Here is a 16536-nt window from a genome sequence, read left to right on the forward strand (position 1 = left end):
AACTAAACAATCAAATGCACATTGGCGTGCAATCATTTGCATCAGCTGCTCAGCCTTAGCCTGGCAAGCCAGACCTACATCAAGATGTTAGGTCTGGGAACTCACAATTGGCAAACCTCAATCCGAGGGGCGGGATAAACGGTTGTCTTTCAATATCCCTCGGCACGCAATAGGACAGCGCTACAACCAACAAGAGCAACGAACGGCTGTGGCTGTGTTGGGTCTAGACATGTGCCGGTATTCGGTAATGCGATAAATCGCGGTAATGAATATGCACGATATTGTTATCGCGGGGACTTCGAAATACCGTGAAAAATAATAGATCCGAATTTAGATTTTTAGAACGCGCATCAGCTTATTTTCCATCAACCGCTTAAAAAACAATGCGTATGCTGCGCAAAACACGTGCGCACTTTGATATAAACAATCCCCACATCACATGTATAAGCACTGTGTGCATGCAGTGCGCACTCTAGTCTAATGTAAACAATCCTCACATGGAGAAGAAGCACGGCGGAAGGAGGAACGCTGCCGACTATTTATCCCCCGCATGGCTGCCAACTCTCACGCATTCAGCTTGAGACTCACGCAATTGACACTTTCACACGGTCTCGCGCCACACATCCATTTTCTCACGCAGAGAAAAATCGCGGAGCAAAGAGGACACTGACACCGACAGACTAGACAGAGCAGGTTACTTTTGATATGAAAAAAATATCAGCTCTCAGGTTTTATAACGAAATTCAGACAATAAATACTGTTTTGGTGCTTGTAAATGACGTGACAGATCACGCGCCTCAGTTCAAGTAAACACATCATCTGTTACTTTTTATTAAAGATACAGTACAACCCACCGAAAGGTACGTACTTTCGATCAATCAGTGTTTTTCAACCACGGAAAGAGGTCAATAACACTGCAGGAGAACAATTATGTCACAGAACGTTACATTTACCTCAGGAAAGCCATTTAATGTTAGTTGACTATAAGAAAATAGCTATAGAGAGGAGTATTTTGCTAAATATGTGCACTATTACATATTTTAATATATGTTTACTTGTCATTATATAATTGTTATTATAATGGAAATTACGGCATATTACATTTTTATATTTATATTATTATTATATTTATATTGTATGCATTATATTTAATTTCTCTCTGTATGTTTACAGCATTATGTGAGATATATTTTTTCTTGAGAAAAAAATAAATGCAGGCTATCTGCTGTAGCCTACCTAATATTTATCCAAATGAGTCAATATTGAATCAAGATTGAAATTAAATCCAAGAATTTAATTGAAATCATGAAAATTGTGTTAAGCAATAATACAAACAGTAGCCTCAGTAACTGTACCATGTAAACATTATAACATGTTGTCACTAAAAAATAAAATTAATGTTTTGACAATCACAATTACACATTGTGATGCAAGTTTTTTTTAGATACCCCCAATCCGTCTGTTTCTCTTGTGCAATTAAAATATCGTGATAATACCGTATACCGTGATAAAAGCTCAATCAATTAATCGCAGCATGAAAATTTGATACCGGCACATGCCTAGTTGGGTCCCATGCGTTTTTCCACCAGCGGAGCTAGTTGCTATATTAAACTTTTGCCGTATCCGATCGTCAAAACTGCGAACACATCTTCCTTTTTTAAGAATGACTTAAGTTACGTTCTCTTAACTCCAAGACCTCCAGAGTCGCGGCCAAATCTGATTCGAAAGGCCGCTGTTCGCCAGCAGCATCTTCTTTGTTTTCAAGTAACGTTACCAGGGAAATCACCTATGGAAATCACGCGGAACCGTCAAATCTCGGCCGTCATTGTTAACCCCGCCCACCAAATCTATACACGATGTGATTGGCCTGACCAGAGTTTGGTTTTTCCAGCTCGAAAAGCCAACGGAGAGTTGCTAGACCACACTTTGCTGCAAAATAATTTTTGCTGCCGCTAGGGTGCGTCTAGATTTCTCGGCTAGCTCAGCCTCGCAGCGCGGGTATATAATGAGCCCCAGCGGGCGGCAGCAGATGTGGCGACAGGACGTATGTCTCCGTTCCCTCCTTCAGGGAACGAGGGTTACCATATATAACCGAGACGTTCCCTAACAGCGGGTCACTTTGACGTACGTCGTGACCGACAAATAGGAATCCCTACCAAAGTGCCACAGCTGCTGCACCCCATCCAGTGCCCTGTGCAAGCCTCTACCCCTTCTTGCCAGGAAGGACGATAGGAGATGTCCATGCCAAGGGTGTTGGAGGACTCCACTCTGGAGTAATAAGGGTGCACAGTAGGTTGCAGCAAGCCGACAGAGCGGGGCCTTTCGGTGCTTCTACCCGTTTATGGTGAGAACACGGGAGACCGGCTCTACACGTAGGCTATAGTATCTAGCAAACGTGTTAGGTGTCACCCAGCCCGCAGCTCTACAGATATCTGTTAGCGAGGAGCCATGTACCAGCGTGGAGTGGAGTGTGCATGCAACCTGAGCGGGCAGGGCACGCCTTGTGCTTGGTATGCCAAGGTGATGGCATCCACTATCCAGTGGGCCATCCTCTGCTTGGAGACAGCCTTTCCCTTCTGCTGGCCTCCGTAACAGACAAAGAGTTGGTCTGAGGTCCTGACGCTTTGAGTTCTGTCCACGTACATACGCAGAGCGTGAACGGGACAGAGCAAAGCCAGGGCTGGGTCTGCCTCCTCCAGGGGCAGCGCTTGCAGGTTCACTACCTGGTCCCTGAAGGGAGTGGTAGGAACCTTGGGCACATAGCCAGGCCGGGGCCTCAGTACTACGTGGTAGTCACCCAGCCCGAACTCTAGGCAAGATTCGTCGATTGAAAATGCCTGCAGGTCCCCAACCCTCTTGACAGAGGCCAGTGCAACCAGCAGCAAAGTCTTCATGGAAAGAAGCTTTAAGTGAAGTGTCCTGAAGTGTTCGAAGCACCAGGAAAAGGTCCCAAGAGAGTATGGAGGGGGATCGAGGAGGATTTAATCGTCTCGCCCTTAGAAACCTGACGACCAGGTTGTGCTTTCCTACTGTTTTGCCATCTATGTGGTCATGATATGCTGAAATAGCTGCAGCATGTACTTTGAGGGTGGAGGGAGACAGCCTTCGATCCAACCCTTGCTGCAAGAAGGAAAGCACAGACCCTATCGAACATCTTCGGGGGTATTCTCGGTGAGAAGAACACCACTCGACGAAAAGGTTCCACTTCAGGGCATACACACATCTCGTGGACAGCGCCCGTGCAGAAGTGATGGTGTTAAGTACCTCTGGGGGTAAGTCACCTAGAACCTCCACTTCCCGTCCATATGGTGCCCCGTCTCTGAGTCAGAAGATCCTTCCTCAGAGGAATGGACCAGGGAGGGACTGTCACGAGGAGCATGAGTTCTGGGAACCAAGCCAGGGTGGGCCAATAGGGAGCCACCAGAAGGACCTGCTCCTCGTCCTCCCTGATTTTGCACAGTGTCTGTGCAAGTAGGCTCACTGGGGGAAAGGCATATTTGCGGAGGCCCCGTGGCCAGCTGTGTGCCAGTGCATCCCTGCCGAGTGTTCCCTCGGTCAGGGAGTAAAACAGCTGACAGTGGGATGTCTCTGAGGAGGCAAAAATGTCTACCTGAGCCTCCCCGAACTCTCTCCAGATCAGCTGAACCGCCTGGGGGTGGAGTCGCCATTCTTCCGGGAGCACAGCTCGTGATAGCTCGTCGGCCACACAGTTGAGCACACCGGGGACATACATGACTCAAAGCGACCTCAGATGCTTCTGACTCCAGAGGAGGAGATGGCGGGCGAGTTGGGACATGCGACGGGAGTGTAGATCACCTTGTCGGTTGATGAATGCAACGGTCGCAGTGTTGTCCGTACGGACCAACACGTCTCTGCCCTGTAGCGGCCTTTTCAAGCGGCTCAGAGCAAGACGATCTGCTAGCAACTAGCCAGTTGATGTGCCAATGCAGTTGGGGGTCCGTCCACACCCCTGACACTGCATGCCCGTTGTACGTGACACCCCAGCCGGTGGCAGAGGCATCTGTGAATACCACAGCATGCCTGGACACCTGTTCCAAGGGGACTCCTGCCCGCAGGAACGAGGGATCTGACCACGGGCTGAAGCTCTGGCGACACGAGTGCCAAGCCCATCTAGGGACTCGGCCGTGAAGCCAGTGCTGAAGCGGTCTCATATGATGCAGGCCGAGCAGGGTTACTGCTGCTGCCGCTGCCATATGCCCCAGGAACCTCTGAAAAAATCTCAGTGGGACCGCCGTCCTTTGAATGTGTTCAAGCAGTTCAGCACCGACTGAGCGTGTTCCTCTGTGAGGCACGCTGTCTGTGCGACCGAATCCAACTCCATTCCGAGAAAAGAGATCCTCTGCACGGGGGCAAGTTTGCTCTTTTCCCAGTTGACCTGAAGACCCAACTGGCTTAGGTGCCTGAGCACGAGGTCCCTGTGTTCGCATAACTGATCTCGAGAGTGTGCTAGTATGAGCCAGTCGTCAAGATAGTTGAGGATGTGCATGCCCTGTTCTCTCATGGGAACAAGGGCCCCCTCCGTGACTTTGGACATGGGGAGACAGGGACAGCCCGAAGGGCAGGGACCCCTCGAACGCAAAGCGCAGAAACAGCCTGTGTCGAGGAAGAATCGAGACATGAAAGTACGCGTCCTTCAGGTCGATCACTGCAAACCAATCTCGGGGACGGATGCATTCGAAAATGCGTTTCTGCGTGAGCATATTGAACGGTAGCTTGTGAAGACTCCGATTCAAAACTCGCAGGTCCAAGATCGGTTGTAACCCACCTCCTTGAGTACAATGAAGTAGGGACTGTAGTACCCTGACCTCATATCAGCTGGAGGGACCGGCTCTATCGCGTCCTTCGCCAGTAGGACTGCGATCTCCACGCGCAAGACATGGGCATCGGCTGCTCCTACTGTAGTGGAGTGGATGCCCCGAAACTCGGGGGGACGCCGGGCGAACTGAATCGCATAGCCAAGCCTGATGGTCTGAATGAGCCAGCGAGACGGACTGGGGAGCGCTGACCGGGCTCGCAGAGACCGTACAAGCGGGACAATTTGGACTTTAGGCGTACCCGGAGTGGGGCAGCGAGGTGGAACACAGGGACGCGGCTCGGAAGGTTCTCTCTGGGAGGCGGCCCGTAGCGGGGTCTGAGTGTGCTGTGCAACACTTACCTGGTTCCACGGGGCAGGAGGTGCAGGAGGCGGCTTGGTTGCGTTCTCAAACCGCACACTGCTGCCTGCTGGCGATAGAAGAGGCGGATGAGAGTGGTGCGGATTTTCTCCTCCCACTGCTCTCCAGGCCCTCTTCGGACCCATAGATGAAAGAAACTGCTCTTTTATTGAAAATGTGGGTATCGCTGGTTTTAAGGCCAGTGGCGGAACACAAATAAAATGTAACAAAGGATTTTCCACCCGGCCCTCTTCCGGGGGAGGGAGCGGTACGATCACCGTCTCCTGGAGAGCAGTCCCATCCATCCCCGGTCGCCCGTTCTAGGGCCGCTTACCCCTGGCTTTGCAGCCCTTCTTGGCGGGGGCCTGGACGGGCGGGGCAGCCTGCCTGCGACTGGCTCCATGGCACCGTTTAGGTGGAGGCTGCTGCTGCGGCGCGGGAGCAGGGGCAGACGCAGGAGGATGCCCCCGGCGACGAGCAGATGGAGGTGCCGCGGGCGGTGGGATGGAGGCAGGATGTGCTTGATGGCCTCCGTCTGCTTTTGTACAGCCGAGAACTGCTGGGCGAAGTTCTCGACCGCGTCGCCGAAGAGGCCGGTCTGGGACACGGGGGAGTTAAGGAACCGGAGCTAGCTTGTCGGTCTCCCTCATGTCAGCTAGACACAGCCAGAGATGGCATTCCTGGACCACCAAGGTCGCACGAAGCGTGAGGTCCGTTGCGGTACGAAGTTTCCGGAGAACTTGTGGATCGTGACCACCCTCGTGCAGGTCCTTCAGTGCCTGATGGCCTGATGAACCTGCAGCAACGCCATGGCATGCATGGCAGAGGCAGCTTTCCCACAGGCCTTTTAAGCCTTGGTCCAACGAGTACCTACAGGCCCGGGAAGGAAGACACTGTTCTCCACGCCAAGTGGAGTTAGGGCACAGTTGCATAGCAACGGCCCGCTCCACTGGCGGGATACGCATATATCCCTTAGCTGCCCAGCCATCAAGGGTGGTGAGGGAGGAGGAGCCACCGGGACGTTTCTGGCAGTAAAAAGTGCCATCCACGTCCCTGTGAGCTCCTCGTGCACTTCCGCGAAGAAAGGCACTGGGTTGGGTTGCTGAGAACCAGCGCGTGCCACCCTGAGATACCAATAATCCAGCCTCGAGGGCCTGGGACACGGTGGAGGGTTCCACACAAGCCCGATCCTGTCGGCAGCCCGGTAAAGCATGGCCATCATCTTCGGGTCCGACTCGGGTTCCGCTGGCACAACCGAAAGAGGCAGCGGCGCCGAATCGTCGTCCGCGGAGAAGTCTGATCCACCCTCTGATGCAGCGATCGACATCTGATCGTCGCGAGGAGCACCAAAGGAAATGACTGGTACACACCTTGAGGATGGTCCAGCACGTTCCTTTGGTGGCTCAACTGGCTGCGGAGCGTGAGAGGGATGAGGGTTCCTAGGGGGTTGGTTCCCTGAAGGAAGCACACTCACCGTAATCCTCAGGTCTCCCGCGTCACTGCCCGAAGCAACCCTCTGGGGAGGGTTGGATTGAGGCAGAGGCACGGGGACTCCGCCCCTTTGCAGGAAAGAGAGTCTCGACCGCAGCTCCACGATAGTCATCTTCCCATAATGGGTACATGACTCATCCACAAAAGCTGCCTCAGCGTGTTCGAGGCCCAGACACACGAGGTAGCGTAGAGGTCCAGAAAGGCTCGTTGAATTCACACAATGTTGTAGAAAGCATCCAAGTGCTTGGCTCCGAAGCAAAAAGCTGAAGTGCAATCGCACCTGCTGCTCGTTATATACCCGCGCTGTAAGGCCGCGCAGCTGATGCAAATGATTGCACGGCAATGAGCATTGGCTTGTTTAGTTTCACTCTAAGTAGATTGGCCACTCTAGCGAGATTCATATTCGTCGGTCACTACGTACGTTATAGTGACCAACTGAAAGGGAACCATGTATTTATGGTGAGATGCATGTGATTCACTTACATCTGAAAGTCTTACAATCTGAGGAACAAAATTAAGGATTTCTTGTTACTTCATTCACTACAGTTAAAAGACCTACAGTATAGCGCAATTTATGTTTTCAAAACCACATTTCTCATGTTTCAAGAACAGCATTCCACTTTAGAATTTTAGCTAAGCTATTCACCTTATTCCGCCCCGCCCACTTTTAATACTTCGCTCTTCCGCATTTTGTCATCCGACTTCCGCTAAACTGACACGGCACATCCGTTAGCTAGTTAAGCAGTGGTGGAATGTAACGAAGTACAAATACTTCGTTACTTTACTTAAGTAAATTTTTCACGTATCTGTACTTTACTTAAGTAGAATCAATAGTGCATACTTTTTACTTTTACTTCGTTACATTTTGCAGCAATTATTATACTTTCTACTCCACTACATTTCTACAACGTTCTGTTACATTTTCGTTACATTTTCTGATCATTTTTTTCCCTGCCAAAACGTCTTCCTGACCGTCCGTTCATCGCACGTTTCTGTCTCACCAGTGAAGTTTGGTTGCCTAGATATATCAACCCGGTCACACTAAATGCGTCTCTATAGCACGCAGTGTGTTTATCGTGCAATTTATACGCGAAAATTAGTTTTTACATGCATAGGAAACGCATTGGTAGGTTTAGTAGTGATGTGGGGTGCGTGTGTATTATACGTTTGGTTAGGATTAGTATGGCAAGCCAAGAGGTTCAGAATTACGCCATAAATGAATCGTGTTTACAGCCAAACGCCGTTATATACGGCGTTTTAACATAATATGTGTGTTTATATATATATATATATATATATACACCGTATATAGTAAGGGTATATAGTAAGCTTGATGTGTATATTGCCTAATTGCAAGCTTGTTCAGAAATGGTGACAAAAACTTAAAATATAACTGCTTTTCCATCATATTAAACATCATTATATGAGTATTAGGTTGAATGAGTTAGAATTAACTGTTTTATTAATCATTGGAATATAGACATTAAGAGAATAAATTGTTATGCAAGTACTTTTACTTTTAATACTTAAAGTACATTTAAAATCAGGTACTTTTTACTTTTTACTTAAGTAGGGTTGTCATTGTGGTACTTCTACTTTTACTAAAGTAAATATGTCTCTGGTTATTTGTACTTTTACTTAAGTACTGAGATTCAGTACTTCCTCCACCACTGTAGTTAAGTAGTTAGAAGATTGTTTATACCTAGCCAAAACTTTAACGAAATGACAAATAACGTTAATACTGTAAATGGTTTAAATTGGGAGCACGGAGAAAACTTCGTACGACGATCAGATGGTCTCATATTGTCCCATCCATCGTCATTGTTAACATGGGTAGACGAAATGAAGAAGTGGCCTGAGGTAACCTATGGGGACATATTTAACTATGTCGTCCTGTCAGAAGGAGTTGATGGAGCAGCAATGAAAAATTATAAAAGTACTGAGGCCTATTAATATTTGCATAGTGGAAAAGTGGGTCGTCTACTCTTACACAGTGAGGGTGATTTTGTCTTTTTAAAAGCAAATGTGCACCCCAGCCAGTCAAGCACTCCAAACCACTCTGCATGGGTGCTAGTTAGTAACCAGGGATCCGTGGAGACTACTGGATGTTCGTGTATCGCTGGTTTGGGAAGGTCGTGTAGCCACGCAGCCTCAATATTATGGAAGGTAAGACTATCACACACTTTATTAGTATTTATTTATTCATGATAATATATTGCAACGTTCGTGTTTTTAACTTAAGTATGTTATAAATGTATATATTTAAGTATATTAAGATGTGTTTGTGACATACACAGCTGATGACCATCGGCTGGCTAAGTATCTTGTCAAATCTCTTAATTGTACAGTGGAGTAAGGTAAGTGAATGGAGTCCAGGTAAGTACAGTGCATGCATAATTATTATGCAATTTCTGATCATATAAATTTTTTTCAAGCACATTTCACCAATTCCAAACAACATGAATCTTAATAACTACTATTAATTGTGTATTTTAGGTTGCATAATTATTAAGCAGGTTTTATTTATGCACATCTGAATATAAGGCGGTTTTCACTTCCAGCCTCCATGAACAATTATATATCACTTATAATTAATTAAATACAAAATTAATGCTAATAATTCAGATTTATGTAGTTAGGAATTGGTAAAATATGCTTGGAAAAAAAACATGCATGCACTGAATATGCAAAAGGTAAGGTAAAGGTAAATTTGGTAGGCTTACATTAAGTGTAACATTAAGTCTAATTACGCCATCACCTGACATAAGGAATAAGGTATGTAAACATTAAGTGTAATAATAATGAATGATTTTTAAATAAGACAACTGTGAAAGTTTTGAAATATCTTCTAAGTATACAAGCTCATCAGTGCATATGTTTGTCTTAGGTGGAAAATGCTGTGTCCAGTGGGCTCACTGGCATTGCCTGCACAGATGAGCAGCGGCTCTGGAATGTGGGAACCAAGAGGAACCTCTGCCCGAAACGGTTAATGGACATCACCTTTTCCCACCACCGAGCTACTGATGTACTGACGTCAGAGGTAATGCCCAACAATGTCCATCTGCCTCCCACTCTTTCATTTTGCACCCAGGATGAACTGAGAGAGGGTCTCAAGCATCTTCGACTGTCTATGTCAAGCCTTCTGCACAAATGTCTGAGTGCTGCTCAGACACAGGAGCCAGAACAGCCTGCATCCTCACCACATGTCGTGTGTGCAAGCGAGCCCTGGCAGTTAGCAAGCCCTGATGGAGTTTTGAACTCAGAGGAACTGCTGGAGATCAAATGCCCTCTCCTTAAAAGTGATGAGTCTCTAGAGGACCTGTTCAGAAGTCAGAGGTATGATGTGAAGATGGTGGAGGGGACACCTCAGCTGCAGCCAAATGGTCCACGGGGCTTCTATGTACAAGTTCAGCTCGGCATGTTCTGTACAGGGCTGAGGGCCTGTAAGCTGCTCATCTGGGTTCCATCACAGCAAGTTCTGCTACAAGTCCCATACAATGAGCAATTCTGTGCCAAGACTGTAGCTAGAATAAAAGCCTTTTATTTTAAGTATATGCTCCCTCATGTGTCAGATGAGTTTCAGGCAGGCCGCCTTTTGCTTTCCACAAGATATATGCAGCTTTGTAAATAAGCAGGAATGAGAATAATTAGGGTTAAGGATAGGATATTAGGTAATTGGGGTGGGATGCATTTTAAATCGGTTCTGTTAAATTAGATACATTTGTGATTTTGTGTTTTAGATTAAATAAGTTGTATAAAATCAGTTGTAAGAAGTGTTTGTTTTCAGGAAACTAGAGACACATTCTACTGACCTTCAGGTAGAGGTACTATTTCACCATTTAATGATAAACCAAGATGGTATTCATTTGCTTGACATGACTTATTCCTTCTAACCAGAAAACCTAATTCCTTTAAGTTTTATAGAAAATCTACAGTGCTCACATTATATGGTTTTATAATAAATTACTGATAGGTAAAATCTGGTCACACTGTAAAGGTTTATTAAAATAACTATTCACAACAGGTAAAATCTGGTCACACTGTAAAGGTTTATTAAAATAACTATTCACAACAGGTAAAATCTGATCACACTGTAAAGGTTTATAAAAATAACTATTCACAACAGGTAAAATCTGGTCACACTGTAAAGGTTTATAAAAATAACTACTTACACTATTTACACTGATTAGTTAAATCAAAACCAAAGCAAAAAGTATCAACAGACCTGGAACGCACCTACAAATCAACATTTATTCATCCTCTATATTAGAAATGATGTCACATCGAAGGTCGCACAGGGCTGCGCAAATTCTTAGAATTTTATCTATTTTAGGGGTGAGGTTAATTGGAACGGTTTGAGACAGGACTTTGAAGTTTTTAAGTCGGCATATGACCCGCTCAACGTGGACACGTACATTGGCAATGCGCCTAGTGTTAGTGGTGTCTTCTTCAGAGAGTTGCATGCCTCTCTTGGTAAATGCTAGAAGGACAAGTTTCACCTTCCTTTCATAGAGGAGATCGGTAATGGTGAAGCCTCTGTCTGCCATTACTTCATCGCCTGGACGAAGGTATTCCAGGAACCCTGAATTTGCAGTTATGAATTGATCACTGCACCTTCCTCCATAAGCTGGTGAGATGAACAAGATCAGTCCATGTGGTGCAATGGAGACCAGGTATTTGATGATGTTCTGGCCGTAGTAATGGCTGTAGGACTCACCTCTCGAGTCAAGGTTGCGTGGCTTTTGAAGGGGTGTCTCTGAACAGTCGATCACACATGTTGTGTTTGGAAATTGTTCTTTGAAACACTGAGGCATTGTTGCCTGGATTGTCTCCCCGGGAAGCCATGGTATATAACACCTCATCTTCTCCTCCATGATGTCAAGCCAACACGAAATCACCTTGCTAACAATGGACTGCGAAACACCAAACCTTTCAGCAAGATCACCCTGCAATAAATTAAGATGCAGCTTCATCAGAGTCATCAGGAGCTGATCCCAAATGTGTAGCTGAAAGCTGTTGGTGTATGAATTGGTAAGGTGCTCAGCAACTGAATGGAATGCATCCAATGCCAACCCTGTGTAGAGCTGACAAAGGTGGTTGTTTCTCAGCAGAGTTAAATACAATGGCGCCGGCTCAACGCATTGTGTTCCCATTTCAGATGTAGGTGGCTTCAGGTTGAGTTGAGGTTTTGAACCATAGTTGTGATCAGAGACAGATGGATCCTCCCATTGTGTTTCTGCATCACAGCTGTGGGGCATGGGCATGTGATCATCCTCAGAGTTATCCACTGCATCACTGACTCTCATCGATGCATCAATGGAAATAATATAACCATAAACATTTTTACATTAGTACTTAAAATAGATCATGAGAATTCATTTATGATGGCACCCATAGTTACACAGAACAGTGTGTGAGAAAGAGATACATTAAAAACTAGACAGTATACACATAATCTCCTAACTCTACGTAGGTCAATATCAATATCTGAATGAGAGCTGTAGCTAGCTGGCCCACTAGCATCGCCAATCTCTGAAACTTACAGGAATAATGCGAGCTATAGTAAGACTGTAATGTACCATACTATATTGTACTATCGTGAATATTCATTCATTCATTCATTCTTTATTTCAGACCCTTATGTCCATATCACAAAGTAAAATAAATATGACATATAGGTGGGCAATGGTAATCATGCAAGATTCATTGTATTTTGTTAAAGGCTTGTTACTGATCTTAAATGTATTCATAGAACGGACTTCACGAATGTAACGTTAGGCTAACAAGCACATAGCCTAGCTAACAGTAAGGTAAGTTAGCTTACCTGAATCTGACAACCTGTTCAGCACCCGGCGTGACTTCTTTACCGGAACATCGTAGCCAAGCCATTTCTGGGGGTAAGGGTGTTCGTCAGTCCGCTTCCCGTCCATAAAATGGTACGAACACACTTAAGGGCGCTTGGGTGGGCACTTCAAGTTTATCGCCTTCCGCCATTGCCTCAGGTGCTCCTCGTTTTTTTAGGTGGTGGGTGTAAATCGTAAAGTGCACCACAACAACACTGACCGCTTCACATTATTTTCGTAACACCGTTGGTTCAATTGTTCTCTCTTAATCCAATTGTTATGGCAGCCCCTAACAGAGCATATAATACTTGACATTTTACCGTTCTTCGTCTCAACTAGCGCAGATCCCTCTCAGCCGGAAGTTGAAGTCGCTCTCAGCCGGAAGTAAGATGACAAAACGAACGCAATGGCGTCACCCTTGTTGTCGTGGAAAATAAGGTGAATATAAAACATGCTACTTGTTTCTGATGCAGAAAAGCTAATTTACAACTGTAAACTACTGGTACTGTTTTCTTATTTTTAGATAGCAAGCAACTTGTACTCCGAGAAAGAGAGAGAGAGAGAGAGAGAGAGAGAGAGAGAGAACAACATTCACAAACACAGAGCTCTATTGACAAAAAATAAACAAAAATGTACTCATGTAAGTTGTTTGCCATGTACATTTTCACATGTACATTTCTCATGCTTCACATGTTATTCTGCGCTAGTTGAGATGAAGAATGGTAAAATGTCAAGTATTATATGCTCAGTTAGGGGCTGCCATAACAATTGGATTAAGAGGAGAGAACAATTGAACCAACAGTGTTACGAACATAATGTGAAGCGGTCAGAGTGTTGTTGTGGTGCACTTTACGATTTACACCCACCACCTAAAGATGAGGAGCACCAGCAGCCATATCACCCTGTAGCCCAAGACTGGTTGCCCACTGAAGCTAAGCAGGGCTGAGCCTGGTTAGTACCTGGATGGGAGACCTTCTGAGAAAACCAGGTTGCTGCTGGAAGAGGTGTTAGTGAGGCCAGCAGGGGGCGCTCACCCTGTGGTCTGTGTGGGTCCTAACGCCCCAGTGTAGTGACGGGGACACTATACTGTCAAAGAGCACCGTCCTTCGGATGAGACGTTAAACCGAGGTCCTGACTCTCTGTGGTCATTAAAAATCCCAGGATGTCTTTCGAAAGAGTAGGGGTGTAACCCTGGCATCCTGGCCAAATTTGCCCAGTGGCCTCTGTCCATCATGGCCTCCTAATCATATATATATGGGGATGATTAGGATGATGATTAGGATGACTTGGATGATGCGACGGCAGCCATAGTGAGCGTTCTGGCGCACTATGGCTGCCGTCGCATCATCCAAGTGGATGCTGCACATTGGTGGTGGTTGAGGAGATTCCCCCTTCCATGTGAAGCGCTTTGAGTGCCTAGAAAAGCGCTATATAAATGTAATGAATTTTTATTATTATTATTATTATTCTCTCTGTGTTACCAAATAGGTTTATCTTTAAAAATACTAATGCGTTCATTTCAAATAAGTTGTTGGAATATTCAGGGTCTTCATATTTCAATTCAACATTTGGTTCTAAAAGCACAGACCCAGAATTTCTGTAAAATAGTGCCCTTAGTTATATTAGGTAGTCCATCGTGGACGAGACTCAGGAGGAATTCTGGTGTGGTACAGGGAGGATCTGGCTGAACACATTTCTATTATTACATTTGAAAAATATCATTGCTGTCAGGTTTCTGCCCTGGCAGCCTTGTCTGTGTTGTCTTTGTTTCATGTCTCTATGTTTGTGTTGTGTGTCAGACTTGTGACTCATCTTGTTCCGCTTCCTTGTTTCCCGTTACCACGCCCCCTTGTTTAGTCCTTGTCTAGTCCTCGTTTTTTACTTAAGACAAGTTCCAGTCTTTTGCTCCAGTTCTCTCAAGCCTTTTTGTTTCTCTCTAGATTTTTAGTTCTTATTTTTCTCTCTAGTTTCCTGCAAGTTTGCAGTTTTGATTCTTTTGTTTTTAGATCCTGTTATTTTTTTGTGGAATTTATATATTATTAATTTAGCCTTTCTCTTGTTTGCAAGTTAAGGTTTATGTTTTGGAATTTATATTAGTTTCTTTTGTTTTGTTTTCAGATTCCAGTTATATAGTTAGTTTTTACTTTCTTAGTTTTATTTGCTCTGTTTGTTTATCTCTTGTTGTCTTGTCTTGTGTGTTGTGTTGGTTCCTCCCCTGCATCCCATTCTACCCTGATCCCTGACTCTCCTGGCCTGGCAGCTTGTCTGATGCTACATCAAGTCTCATCACACACTGTCAAGCCTCTGGTTCCCTGAGCCGCTGCCTTGTCTCCATCATTGTTCAGTTCAGTTCAGTTCAGTTCATCTTTATTCATTTCCCGAAGGCAATTTGGTTGCAGCAAACAAGCATACACATAAGACAAAGTCACACACACACACACACACACACACACACACACACACACACACACACACACACACAAACACACAAAGTTTGTTTTCATCCTGAAAAAAAATCTACCTTAGGAGCTGAGGGGATAAATTAATTTTTAAACCGGTTTGTTTTACAGAAGGGAGGAGATGGAACTCATAATACCTAGGGTGGGAATCATCTAACAATATGCTGGGCTTTACCCAAAACCTGTCTATATCTGGGCCATAGTCATCTGCTTCCTCCCCGTTATTTTATTTCCCTGATACAATCCTCTCAATACAATTCTTATTTTTCACATTCAGAGAATTAAACCAGCACAGCAATGAAAAGGATAACAGCAACTCAATATGACTACGTTTACATGCAGCCAATTTTCGGGTTATGGTCGGGTTAAGGTCACTATTCAGGTTTCTGAAACATTAGGAATAACCCGTTTGCATGCGTGAGCAGAGAGAGTTTCTCCTGTATACATGGAATTGCAATATCCCGATGTAAACGGCGACGCACGGTTAGCGTCAAGACGTACGGAAAACCTTAAGACGCAATATGCGTCATTTCCGATTCTTCTTCCTGTATCCAAAGACAACAACAACAGCAGCAGCACTCGGATAATGAATAGTTCGGGGCAGATAGCGATCGCCTTTGTTTGCGCTTTGGTGCTGGTACTGACCTCGATCCAAAAGTATGCTGTGCTGCGTCTCGCCATGTTTACTTCCGGTATACTGCACGCAGGTTTTTGTATGCGCTGAGAAGTTCCTCTACTCAAAAGACCAAGATACCTTGCGAATAGAACATGCGCAGAACACAAATCACTATGGGGATATGCCGATGCGCGTTTACATGACCAAAAATTCGGGTTAGAAAAGGGGTACCCCAGGTATCATATCCCGGTTTTTAAAATCTGGGATATAAGCATATTCGGGTTTTTGCATGTGTTTACATGGCCGTGCGCGACCGGGTTATTGCTAATATCCCGGTTTTGAACGGGTTATTGGCTGCATGTAAACGTAGTCAATGACATGACCAAAACGGGTTATTGGCTGCATGTAAACGTAGTCATGACTACGTTTACATGCAGCCAATAACCCGTTCAAAACCGGGATATTAGCAATAACCCGGTCGCGAACGGCCATGTAAACACCGGCAAAAACCCGAATATGCTCATATCCCGGATTTTAAAAACCGGGATATTATACCTGGGGTACCCCTTTTCTAACCCGAATTTTTGGTCATGTAAACGCACATCGGCATATCCCCATAGTGATTTGTGTTCTGCGCATGTTCTATTCGCAAGGAATCTTGGTCTTTTGAGTAGAGAAACCGAAACTTCTCGGCGCATACAAAACTCCGCGTGCAGTATACCGGAAGTAAACATGGCGAGACGCAGCACAGCATACTTTTGGAGCGAGGTCAGTAACGTTACCAGCACCAAAGCGCAAACAAAGGCGATCGCTATCTGCCCCGAACTATTCATTATCCGCGTGCTGCTGTTGTTGTTGTCTTTGGATACAGGAAGAAGAATCGGAAATGACGCATATTGCGTCTTAAGGTTGTCCGTACGTCCAGACGCTAACCGCGCGTCGCGTTTACATCG

At 45.5% G+C, this 16536-nt stretch overlaps 1 protein-coding gene and 1 pseudogene across 1 annotated transcript in view; both read right to left on the reverse strand.

Annotated features, from left to right (window-relative positions):
- The window catches only part of smn1 (survival of motor neuron 1, telomeric), a 43806-nt gene that overhangs the window by 3433 nt on the left and 23837 nt on the right, over window positions 1–16536 (reverse strand). The window lies entirely within an intron of this gene.
- On the reverse strand, window positions 10903–12823 carry LOC130103702 (uncharacterized; annotated as a pseudogene).

Source organism: Rhinichthys klamathensis, unplaced genomic scaffold (genome assembly GCF_029890125.1).
Source record: "Rhinichthys klamathensis goyatoka isolate OS25496 unplaced genomic scaffold, OSU_Roscu_1.1 h1tg000296l_1, whole genome shotgun sequence".
Classification (NCBI taxonomy): domain Eukaryota; kingdom Metazoa; phylum Chordata; class Actinopteri; order Cypriniformes; family Leuciscidae; genus Rhinichthys; species Rhinichthys klamathensis.